At 43.5% G+C, this 12,150-nt stretch overlaps 1 pseudogene; it reads left to right on the top strand.

Moving 5' to 3' along the window:
• LOC139472586 (uncharacterized) overlaps nt 1–6,190 on the top strand; it is a 29,503-nt pseudogene extending 23,313 nt beyond the window's left edge.
• The last annotated feature ends 5,960 nt before the right edge of the window (nt 6,191–12,150 follow it).

The following is a 12,150-nucleotide window of genomic DNA, read 5'->3' as shown; positions in this document are numbered from 1 at the left end:
AGTTGTTATATTTTACAAGCCTATTGCTTGCACATTATTGCTATTTTACATTCAACCACTGTATTAAGGATGACTACAGGTATTTTGTCATTTCAAAGTTCATGGTATCTATTACAATGTGTTTTTGTGTTGACATTCACTGTTTTCATAAACTGATGCTATTATTGTCCACGAAAGGGTAACTAGCTGTTCTTTGTGGTAACCTTACTCTTTTACTCTCCTTTGTCAACAGGTGTTTAATAACTAACTTGTTCTCATCCCGATATGGCTGTAATATTGCCGATTCCATGTCCAATTTTTACTCACTCACTCGCTCGTTTTGATAAGTAGCTGTTTTATGTGTGAGGTCTGTTTGTTTCCTTCTTTCTTTCTTTAACGCCACACTCCAATAGATAAATCTACCAGACAATCCAGTGACCGTTATTGCGTACAACGATCCATGCTATCTGGAAACGATGACACGCTATCAACCAAGTCACCGTGCCTGACAACCTTTTCTATCACGGAATCCTGTGGTATATGCGATGTATATATTATGAGATTAACAGTAGCCCCGACATCAGCAGTAACAGTACTGATAGTAGTAATAACAGTAAAACTCTCTTCTAAGTTACAGCTCTGATGGACACAGACTGCCCTGGAGGAGTGGCTCTTCTTGGATCAGAATACACAATAGTAGGTGACAGAAGCAACTACACAGCCTTTATATGGGCACGACCATCTGACAACCGATATGTCGTCACCTGCAACCCTAGCTGTAGCCCTGTGGCTTGATACAGTGCAACTATAAACGATACACACTCTACACTCACTATACACAGTGTTGGGGCGGCAGATGCTGGTACCTGGAAGATCGTGGATGCGAATGAAGTGGGTGCCATCGGTGTCGATGTGTGTCCACTGACAGTAGCTGGTGAGTATAACGTCATGGAAGTCTAGAAAATATTTGGTGAATCAATGGATATCATGAGCCCTAATCACTGAGATGAGTCAAGCAATATAAAAGATAATGCAAAAGGACAAATATGGCCATGTTATAATCTCTAAAGTATTAATTCTGACTACAATGACGTCTTAATTCAGGTCTTGATGGGACTGGTGTCTTTATTACCCAAGATGAAGTTATTAATAACCACGGAACCGTATGTACCTTAAGACTTAGGAAACATACAGGCTTACCCTTGTTGCTTAAGGTCATCAATTACTTACAATCATAAATATAGGGAAGGAATGACTGGAATGTAGCTATCATTGATGTACATATATTCATATTAACGTGGGCGATGCATCTGAACGCATTATCTAATCACAATTAAATTTCACATCATGCATGGAGAGCGTGTAATCCATGTTCACACAGAAGCCAAAGCGTGTGCGCTAAAAGGGGAACACACAATCACTAATGCAATTGAGCTACCAGGCTCTTAAAATATTCAAAGTATATATCATTATTATCAAAAATATTTGGCAAATCAAAAAGTGTATTTGCTCACATGAAGAACACGCACCATCAAACGGCCTTCAATGCGACCCCCCCCAAAATCGTTTTGTCACATTAATGACACAACACAATAGATTTAAATCTGCTCTTGTTATAAAAAGATAATTCCGTACAATAACAAGAAGGCGAATTTCAGCATCTTCCGTCAACATCCCCGGCTCTCTGTGGTAGTGTCATGATGTGGGGCAGGATCACGCATGACAGGCAAACTGATTTGGTTACAAAATGTTTAATGAACATTTGATTGGCCAACAAAAAAATTGCGTCCTGTCGTTGATATATTCGTGGGAATTATCAGCAGAAAATTTGAATTATCAGACCACATTGTGCCCAGGTCCTCTCCGATTGACCCCAAGAGACAGCATACGGATATTGGGCTGACATGCCCCCAAAAGAGCATTTTCAGGATGTTCTTTGGCAGAGAAAATCTGCGGCGCGCAATACCAAGGACAGCCATATCCAAATTAACCAACAGCATTGCTCAACATTTTGAAGACACAAGACACTGAAGTTCACGCCCGAAATTAACTTTTACACACATTTATCGTCATTACACCCTGACTATCATTTCATCATATTGTTTGTTAGAGGTATGGATATTAGTGTGTTGTCGTTTCTCATATGTCTTACATGTATGTTGGGAATATTAATTGTATTACACCAGCCTTTAGTGATTGCATAAGTGATCAATGGAGGCTGTTATTATACGACCAACTCCCTTTCACAAACATGTCAGTTTTGTGTTGTTAAATCACTTTCTTCACATAATTCTGCCACCAGGGATCCCACAGTGTGGCATCAGCAGTGACGAGGACACCGACTCCCTGGAACCTGGAGCACAGCTGACTTTAACAGTGGACATCACACGCGACTACTGTTCTCGGGAGGCGGGCTTTGATCTGACTACTGGTGCTTTGACTGAAGCATTGATCATGAAACACAACGTTAGTGCTGTATCAGATGTAACCCTTAACACAACCTTCAACGTAGATATCACCCGATTAGGCGATGTGACGTTGGACTTCATGTGTGACAGAAGTTGGACTCTGACTTGTAACGGTGTTCAGAAGCTTCTAAAAAGTGGGTAGAAAAGTCATTTTACTGTACAACAAGAAAGATCTGAGTTAGCGAGTTTGGTTTAACACCTCTTTTAACAATATGCCAGTAATATCATTGCGTAACAGCCTGCTATGGAAGGAAATCATGAAGTGACAAAAGTCAGTTTTACCGTACAACATGAGTTATGTCCGAGTCAGCGAGTTTGCCTTTACACTTTTCTGAAGGGACACAAGTTTTAGCCGCTTACCAATTGGGCGAAACCTGCGAGCATGAATGTCGTCCCGACAAACAACTCATCACAAGAGACTTATCTGGGATTCAAACCAATGATCTTCGAATGCTACCAAAGCTAGGGGAAGAAATCTTGTTCTGCAAGTTACACATGACCAGGCTGCCAGCACAACATATGTCATATCTAATAACGAACTACTAAGGATAATTACGTTTCATATTTATATATTGATTACATTAAATCTCATTTCATGTTATTTGCACCAATGATATGTATGTGTATTGTCAAAGTATTTTGTTCTTTCTATTATATGCATGATCCTCAGGAAGCAAATATGTAATTTCATCTATCTATTTGTTGCAACCAGCACTGCCACAGTGCAACATCAGCAGCGACATTGACACCAACGCCCTGGAACCTGGCACTTATCTCACTCTGACAGTAGACATCCACAAATACTACTGTTCTCGACAAGCTGGATTTACTCTGACGACTGGACGCATTAACAACGCACTCCTAGAAAACCAGACAATGGACAATATCACTGACGCTGTCCTAGCCCAGCCCTTGAATGTCACAGCCGATCACTTTGGAGACGTCGATGTCATATTCCTGTGTGACAACATCACCAGAACACTTATCTGTGGCGGAGTTGACAAGTTGAGGGGTAAGTTTTTGTTTTTTTATGCATGTATGTTATTGCATACTGAACCGCAAAAGAAACCTCACCATGGACAGATATATGAGACACCTTATTTGTCCAAACACTGTAAACATACTTTGAGACATATTAAAAAGATAAAACTTGGCAAAACTGATCATCAAGGTTGAAATTAAAGTGTTAAATGTTCTTAAAGTGAAACACAACACTAGTCTCTGAGCAAATGTGCGTGTGTCCTCCATGTTCATTGATGACTGCCGTGCAACGTTGATACATGGAATGAATGTGGCGGTTGATGAAGGCCATAGGCACTTGAGCCTACACTCTGAGGAACGCCTGATTCAGTTCAGCTGCAGTCATTCAGCCGTCTTTGAATCTCGTCCCACAAATACTCAATTGGATTTAAATCGGGACTAAGGGCAGGCCACTGCATGGTTCTGATGCCATTCTGCTCTCTTGCTGATCTTGCATTGTGGGCACGGGCGTTATCATGCTGAAACTCGTGGTTGTGGCGACGTGCCAAATGAAATATGGTGTGTAGTCTCAAGACTTGATCAATGTACCGAGCTGCTGTGACACCATTGCCACTCCCTAGACCGATGTTCTTGAAGACCACAGGGCCGACCCTCTGTGAAAGACCAATATCACCCAACACCATGATGCTCGGACCACACCACGAGTCTTTCTCAACAACACAAACATCCGAATAACGTTCCCCACTGTTGCGATGCAGTAACGGCTCTCATCTGAGAAGAGGACTCTTCTCCACTGCTAGTGGCACCAATGCTGGTGCTATGTTGCCCACTGAAGGCGGTCCCGGTGATGGCGTCATGTCAGAATCGGTCCTCGGTGTGGCCTGTGACAGTGGAAGTGTCTGCTCGTCAATCGTCGACGCACGATGTCCGCACTAATGTGTCGCTGGTTTGTCCCCATAGTCTGTCAAGCAGTTTCCGCAGCAGTAACAAAGCAATCTTGAAGATGCTCTCGCACAATCTGACGATCCTGACGTGCGTGCGTGCCTGCATGTGCATGTAAGTTAAGGTGAAATGGGGTAAGATGTCGCGTTCAAGACTATTCCACGTGTGTGTGTGTGTGTGTGTGTGTGTGTGTGTGTGTGTGTAGTCGTCTTGTCTAATACCGTTTTTATAGTGCTAGCCCACTGAGATACCATGTCGCATTTCAACATGCATAGCCCACTCAGACACAGTATACAGTACTGTACTTAAGCGTGCAAGAGTAAAAACACGTGCAGCATGGACTAGCGACAGTCCTGACATGCTATACTGAACAACTTCTATTCAGCTGCTCCAGCTCAGTGGGAAGACAGTGGGTTACAAAACTTAACACGATATGTGAGGTTGCAGGTTCGATTCACGTCATGAATTTTAATCAATCATCAAACACAACTGTGTTACTTGAGGCAAGTTTTTAAAACGTTAATTGTAAAACTGAGGTTTTGCAGGGCAGGTCCCGGGCATTCCACCGGAACGCCCAGGGAATTGTTGATATTGCCTCCCTTAGGAGTTTACCAACATTTAAAAGAACCTTCTGTTATTGTGGTGTGACATCGTCAAAAGTTATAATTTCAATTCACAAAGCATCATCGTGAATACACAAAACGATACTGCCGATATGCCATCGACGTCACTACTTCACAGGCTTGTATAAATTGGACATGCACGTGCCCCCATAACCCGTGAATACATACAGTTAATGAGCCTTAAGAATAGCAAAAAAGCAATATACAAAAAGTTCTTACACTTGATCTTGCTACGGCTATGAGCTTTATTGTTAACTCACTCATGATTAGAGGCGGTGCGGTAGCCTGATAGTTGAAGGATTCGCTCGCCACGCCGAAGACCCTGGTTCGATTCCCCACATGGGTACAATTTGTGAAACCCATTTCTGGTGTCCCCCGCCGTGATATTGCTGGAATATTGCTAAAAGCGGCGTAAAACAATCACTCACACATGATTCACAATTTTTTGTTAAAGATGTAACGACCTCCACTGTACCAACCGAGCAACCGTCCACCTCCAACAGACCGACGACCACGCCCAGCAGACCCACTGCTACTGAAGACACAGACACTCCAACTGATGCTACTCTAGGCCTTGCTATCGGACTGTCTCTGCTTGGCGTCTTACTTATAGTCGCTGTCGTCCTCATTGTCCGCTATCGTCATGTAATAGGAACTTACATCGTCACAACACGTGATAGTGACTATCAAAGAACTGATAAAGAAAAGTGATTCGCGAATTATTTTAAGTACAGATATGTCCGTTTGCTGGCTGAACGAAGTGCTTGCCAGGTAAAGTTCAAAATATTTCAGCATCATCAATGGATGAATGAGTAAATATGATTTTAAGCGGTTTTTACCAATAGTCCATCCACATCACGGCGGTGACAACATAAGTAGGATTACCACAAAAATACGAATCTGGCTTTATTATTTTACCAGGACAGTGTGTCTTCTTTTAAGCAGCTTTCATAAAATATTGTTATTGCAAACATATATGGCACTAAAGGAGTTCATGTCAACAACATGTTTAGGTAACTCGCTGTATTTTCATTATGTATATTTTCTGATGAAAAGTCATTTCGAACATGTATATGTTGTGTATACTCAGAAACAGATATGCAATTAAACGTGTTGTGTGTACATTGTAGTTACTGCAATCTAGTTGACTTGATGGCTTAATTTCTTCAGCATTCATTTCCAATTGAATGGAAAATGATAATCCACGTTTATCTATATCGACTACATTCATCGTACTGGGGTGAGTGAGTGAGTGAGTGAGTGAGTGAGTGAGTGAGTGAGTGAGTGAAGATGGTTTTACGCCCCTTTTAGCAATATTCCAGCAATATCACGGCGTGGGACACTAGAAATCGGCTTCACACATCGTGCCCATAGCGATATGTCAACACCTACCAATGTTAATCCTCTTCTGTTAATCCTCTACCTACTGTATATATAGTATGTACTATGTCCCTCATTCAGTCTTGCTTGACAACGGTATAAGGATCTATACTGAAACGTGGCTTTTCACAGTATTAAATAAGTTGTTATCCATAAAATTGCGTCTATCTTGTCATCCGTCAACTTCTGAGTAATGCCTATCAAACACTTTAGCTCTATTGTGACAGCCACCACAACACACGTACATTATTTACACCACTAACCCAATGGAAATGAGTACTCCTCCATTCTGCGTCAAGTCGGCACAGGTGCGGTGCAATTTAGCGTCTCATGTTCTCAGGTGTGGAGTCACCAGAAAGTTACCACCGGCTTCCTTTCAATTTGCCACTGGTGATCACAATGTTGAGCATGTATGACCTGACAGGGTGTTGTGTCCTGTGAGCTACTCCTACTCCCTGTATGAACTGACAGTGTGTTGTGTCCAGAGAGGTACTCCTACTCCCTGTATGACCTGACAGTGTGTTGTGTCCTGATAGCTACTCCAACTCCCTGTATGACCTGAGAGTGTGTTGTGTCCTGTGAACAACCTCTGTCACTGTATGAGCTGACAGTGTGTTGTGTCCTGTGAGCTACTCCTGCTCCCTGTATGAGCTGACAGTGTGTTGTGTCCTGAGAGCTACTCTTTCTCCCTGTATGAGCTGACAGTGTGTTGTGTCCTGAGAGCTACTCTTTCTCCCTGTATGAACTGACAATGTGTTGTGTCCTGAGAGCTACTCTTTCTCCCTGTATGAGCTGACAGTGTGTTGTGTCCTGAGAGCTACTCTTTCTCCCTGTATGAGCTGACAGTGTGTTGTGTCCTGAGAGCTACTCTTTCTCCCTGTATGAGCTGACAGTGTGTTGTGTCCTGTGAGCTACTCCTGCTCCCTGTATGAGCTGTCAGTGTGTTGTGTCCTGAGAGCTACTCTTTCTCCCTGTATGAGCTGACAGTGCGTTGTGTCCTGTGAGCTACTCCTGCTCCCTGTATGAGCTGTCAGTGTGTTGTGTCCTGAGAGCTACTCCTACTCCCTGTATGAGCTGATAGTGTGTTGTGTCCTGAGAGGTATTCCTACTCCCTGTATGACCTGACATTGTGTTGTGTTTTGAGAGCTACCTCTACTCACTGTATGAGCTGACAGTGTGTTGTGTCCTGAGAGCTACTCCTACTCCCTGTATGACCTGACAGTGTGTTGTGTCCTGTGAGCTACTCCAACTCCCTGTATGACCTGACAGTGTGTTGTGTCCTGAGAGCTACTCCTACTCCCTGTATGACCTGACAGTGTGTTGTGTCCTGGGAGCTACTCCTACTCCCTGTATGAACTGACAGTTTGTTGTGTCCTGAGACCTACTCCTACTCCCTGTATGACCTGACAGTGTGTTGTGTCCTGAGACCTACTCCTACTCCCTGTATAACCTGAGAGTATGTTGTGTACTGAGACCTACTCCTACTCCCTGTATGACCTGACAGTGTGTTGTGTCCTGAGACCTACTCCTACTCCTTGTATAACCTGAGAGTATGTTGTTTACTGAGACCTAATCATACTCCCTGTATGACCTGACAGTGTGTTGTGTCCTGAGAGCTACTCCTACTCCCTGTATGACCTGAGAGTATGTTGTGTACTGAGACCTAATCATACTCCCTGTATGACCTGACAGTGTGTTGTGTCCTGAGAACTGCCTCTACTCCCTGTATGAGCTGACAGTGTGTTGTGTCCTGAGAGCTACTCCTGCTCCCTGTATGACCTGACAGTGTGTTGTGTCCTGATAGCTACTCCTACTCCCAGTATCACCTGACAGTGTGTTGTGTCCTGAGAGCTACTCCTATTCCATGTATGACCTGATAGTGTGTTGTGTCCTGAGAGCTACTCCTACTCCTTGTATGACCTGACAGTGTGTTGTGTCCTGATAGCTACTCCTACTCCCAGTATCACCTGACAGTGTGTTGTGTCCTGAGAGCTACTCCTACTCCATGTATGACCTGACAGTGTGTTGTGTCCTGAGAGCTACTCATACTCCCTGTATGACCTGGCAGTGTGTTTTGTCCTGAGAACTGCCTCTACTCCCTGTATGACCTGACAGTGTGTTGTGTCCTGAGAGCTACTCTTTCTCCCTGTATGAGCTGATAGTGTGTTGTGTCCTGAGAGCTACTCCTACTCCCTGTATGAGCGGACAGTGTGTTGTGTCCTGAGAGCTATTCCTACTCCCTGTATAACCTGACAGTGTGTTGTGTCCTGAGAGCTACTCCTACTCCCTGTATAACCTGACAGTGTGTTGTGTCCTGAGAGCTACTCCTATTTTCTGTATAACCTGAGAGTATGTTGTGTACTGAGACCTAATCATACTCCCTGTATGACCTGACAGTGCGTTGTGTCCTGAGAGCTACTCCTATTCCATGTATGACCTGACAGTGTGTTGTGTCCTGAGAGCTATTCCTACTCCCTGTATAACCTGACAGTGTGTTGTGTCCTGAGAGCTACTCCTATTTTCTGTATAACCTGAGAGTATGTTGTGTACTGAGACCTAATCATACTCCCTGTATGACCTGACAGTGCGTTGTGTCCTGAGAGCTACTCCTATTCCATGTATGACCTGACAGTGTGTTGTGTCCTGAGAGCTACTCCTACTCCTTGTATGACCTGACAGTGTGTTGTGTCCTGATAGCTACTCCTACTCCCCGTATGACCTGACAGTGTGTTGTGTCCTGAGAGCTACTCCTACTCCCCGTATGACCTGACAGTGTGTTGTGTCCTGATGGCTACTCCTACTCCATGTATGACCTGACAGTGTGTTGTGTTCTGAGAGCTACTCCTACTCTCTGTATGACCTGACAGTGTGTTGTGTCCTGAGAGCTACTCCTACTACCTGTATGACCTGACAGTGTGTTGTGTCCTGAGAGCTACCTCTACTCCATGTATGACCTGACAGTGTGTTGTGTCCTGAGAGCTACCTCTACTCCCTGTATGACCTGACAGTGTGTTGTGTCCTGAGAGCTACTCCTATTTTCTGTATAACCTGACAGTGTGTTGTGTCCTGAGAGCTACTTCTACTCCGTGTATGAGCTGACAGTGTGTTGTGTCCTGAGAGCTACTCCTATTTTCTGTATAACCTGACAGTGTGTTGTGTCCTGAGAGCTACTTCTACTCCGTGTATGAGCTGACAGTTTGTTGTGTCCTGAGAGCTACTCCTACACCATGAAACGAGAGAGAAAAAAACACATCTAAGCTGGTCTGAGGCATTTGATGACAGACGCCCCGTCAATGCATTTTGGACCCACATATCATATTTTTTTTTATAAATGCAACAAGATCCACTCAGTTCCGCTTACACATACACAACTAGGTATACCACTGTTCGATAGAAATACGAGGCCAATACAACAAAGGGGCGGAGGGGTAACCTTGAGGTTAAAGCGTTCGCTCGTCACGCTGAAGACCCGGGTTCGATTCCCGACTTGCGTACACTGTGTGAAGCCCATTTCTAGTGTCTCCCGCTCTCATATTGCTGGAATGTTGCTACAAGCGGCGTCACACCATACTCACTCACTCACTCACACCGAAGAATCCATATGTTAAGCCCATTTCTGGTGTCCCCCCCCCCCCCCCCCCCCCCCCCCGTGATATTGCTGGAATATTGCTAAAAGCGGCGTAACACTATACTCACTCACTCAACACACCGACGAATCCATATGTGAAGGACATTTCTGGTGTCCCCCGCCGTGATATGACTTGAATATTGCTAAAAGCGGAGTAAAACCATGATCACTCACTCACTCAACACACCGAAGAATCCTGTAAAGTGTGTTGTATATCGTGTCAGCTTGTTTTTTTTAGCAACACAGTAGAGGGAATGTCTAGATATAGGAACACTACACGCTGAGGCGGCGAATGGCTACGTTTTCTTAACGATAATAGAAAGTAGGTATACTACCCTGGATCATCGAGGATGAAGCATTGATCAAGCATTGATCAAGCATTTGTTCTCAAACGGGGGGCCGGGGGCGGTCGGGTAGCCTAACGGTTAAAGCGTTCGCTCCTCACGCCGAAAACCCGGGTTCGATTCCCGACATGGGTACAAGGTGTTAAGCCTATTCCTGGTGTCCCCCGCTGTGATATTGCTGGAATATTGCTAAAAGCGCCGTAATACCATACTCACTCACTTACTCACTCAAACAGTGGCCATAGTGTAGCTGTGTACGTTTGTCCACAAAGCGGTTAGCGGTAATCCAGGTAAATGAAACAGTTGACAGTTTGTATTTATAACACAACAGTCAACATTATTGCAGTTATGTCTAAAAGAAGTTTCAATGAGCACATTTAGACATGAATGTTTGGAGCGTTGCTATCATTAATCATTTAAAGTATCATAAAACTTCGATGAGGGCTAAGCTAACATTAGGAAACATAAAAAAATAATGTATGGGTAGATTAGGACAGGGGCGAACGTCACTTTGAAGTGCATATCAGCTGTGTGAAGGTCACCTTAAGTACCGGGTGTGGTGCAGTTTAGCTTCCAATGTTGTCAGCCGTGGTGTCAGAAAAGAGTTACCACCGACATCCTTTCAATTTGCCCTTGTTGATCACATTGTTGAGTTGGTAGCGCACACCTTCCCGTGATATAAACACAGAAAATAATATCCAAGCTGAGGTTGAGACAAGTGTAGACAAATGTCCAGTCAATGCATTTTGTCAGCTCCTTGTGTTCGTTTGTCAACAAAACAGTTAGCAACAATCCAGGTGTATTAAACAGCGGACAAGGTATAATTGCACGCGTTTGTTAAAACAACAGTCGACATTGTGTAGGTGTATTCCTTTGTTAAAACAACAATCAGGAATATTCCAGGTGTATCAAACAACCGACATTGTGTAGGTGTATTCCTTTGTTAAAACAACAATCAGGAATATTCCAGGTGTATCAAACAGTCGACATTGTGTAGGTGTATTCCTTTGTTAAAACAACAATCAGGAATATTCCAGGTGTATCAAACAACCGACATTGTGTAGGTGTATTCCTTTGTTAAAACAACAATCAGGAATATTCCAGGTGTATCAAACAAGCGACATTGTTGTAGGTGTATTCCTTTGTTAAAACAACAATCAGGAATATTCCAGGTGTATCAAACAGTCGACATTGTTGTAGGTGTATTCCTTTGTTAAAACAACAATCAGGAATATTCCAGGTGTATCAAACAGTCGACATTGTTGTAGGTGTATTCCTTTGTTAAAACAACAATCAGGAATATTACAGGTGTATCAAACAGTCGACATTGTTGTAGGTGTATTCCTTTGTTAAAACAACAATCAGGAATATTCCAGGTGTATCAAACAGTCGACATTGTTGTAGGTGTATTCCTTTGTTAAAACAACAATCAGGAATATTCCAGGTGTATCAAACAGTCGACATTGTTGTAGGTGTATTCCTTTGTTAAAACAACAATCAGGAATATTCCAGGTGTATCAAACAGTCGACATTGTTGTAGGTGTATTCCTTTGTTAAAACAACAATCAGGAATATTCCAGGTGTATCAAACACTCGGCATTGTGTAGTTGTATCCGTTTGTTAACGAACCTTTCAGTAATATTCAAGCTATATCGGAAAGGTTGTCGAGGAGTTTCATGTATCAGGCTGTGTATATATTGTTAAAAGCGGCGTTAAACCCAACTCACTCACTCACTCAACGCAGCACAGCCAGTGGCGGCGCCTCTCATGATTGGGCGACTCGTTATGCCTGAACTGAGTGGAGT

Source organism: Haliotis cracherodii, unplaced genomic scaffold (assembly GCF_022045235.1).
Source record: "Haliotis cracherodii isolate W230 unplaced genomic scaffold, xgHalCrac1.p SCAF_25, whole genome shotgun sequence".
Lineage (NCBI taxonomy): Eukaryota > Metazoa > Mollusca > Gastropoda > Lepetellida > Haliotidae > Haliotis > Haliotis cracherodii.
Note: the sequence above shows the minus strand (reverse complement) of the source record. Positions and strands in the feature narration are given on the sequence as shown.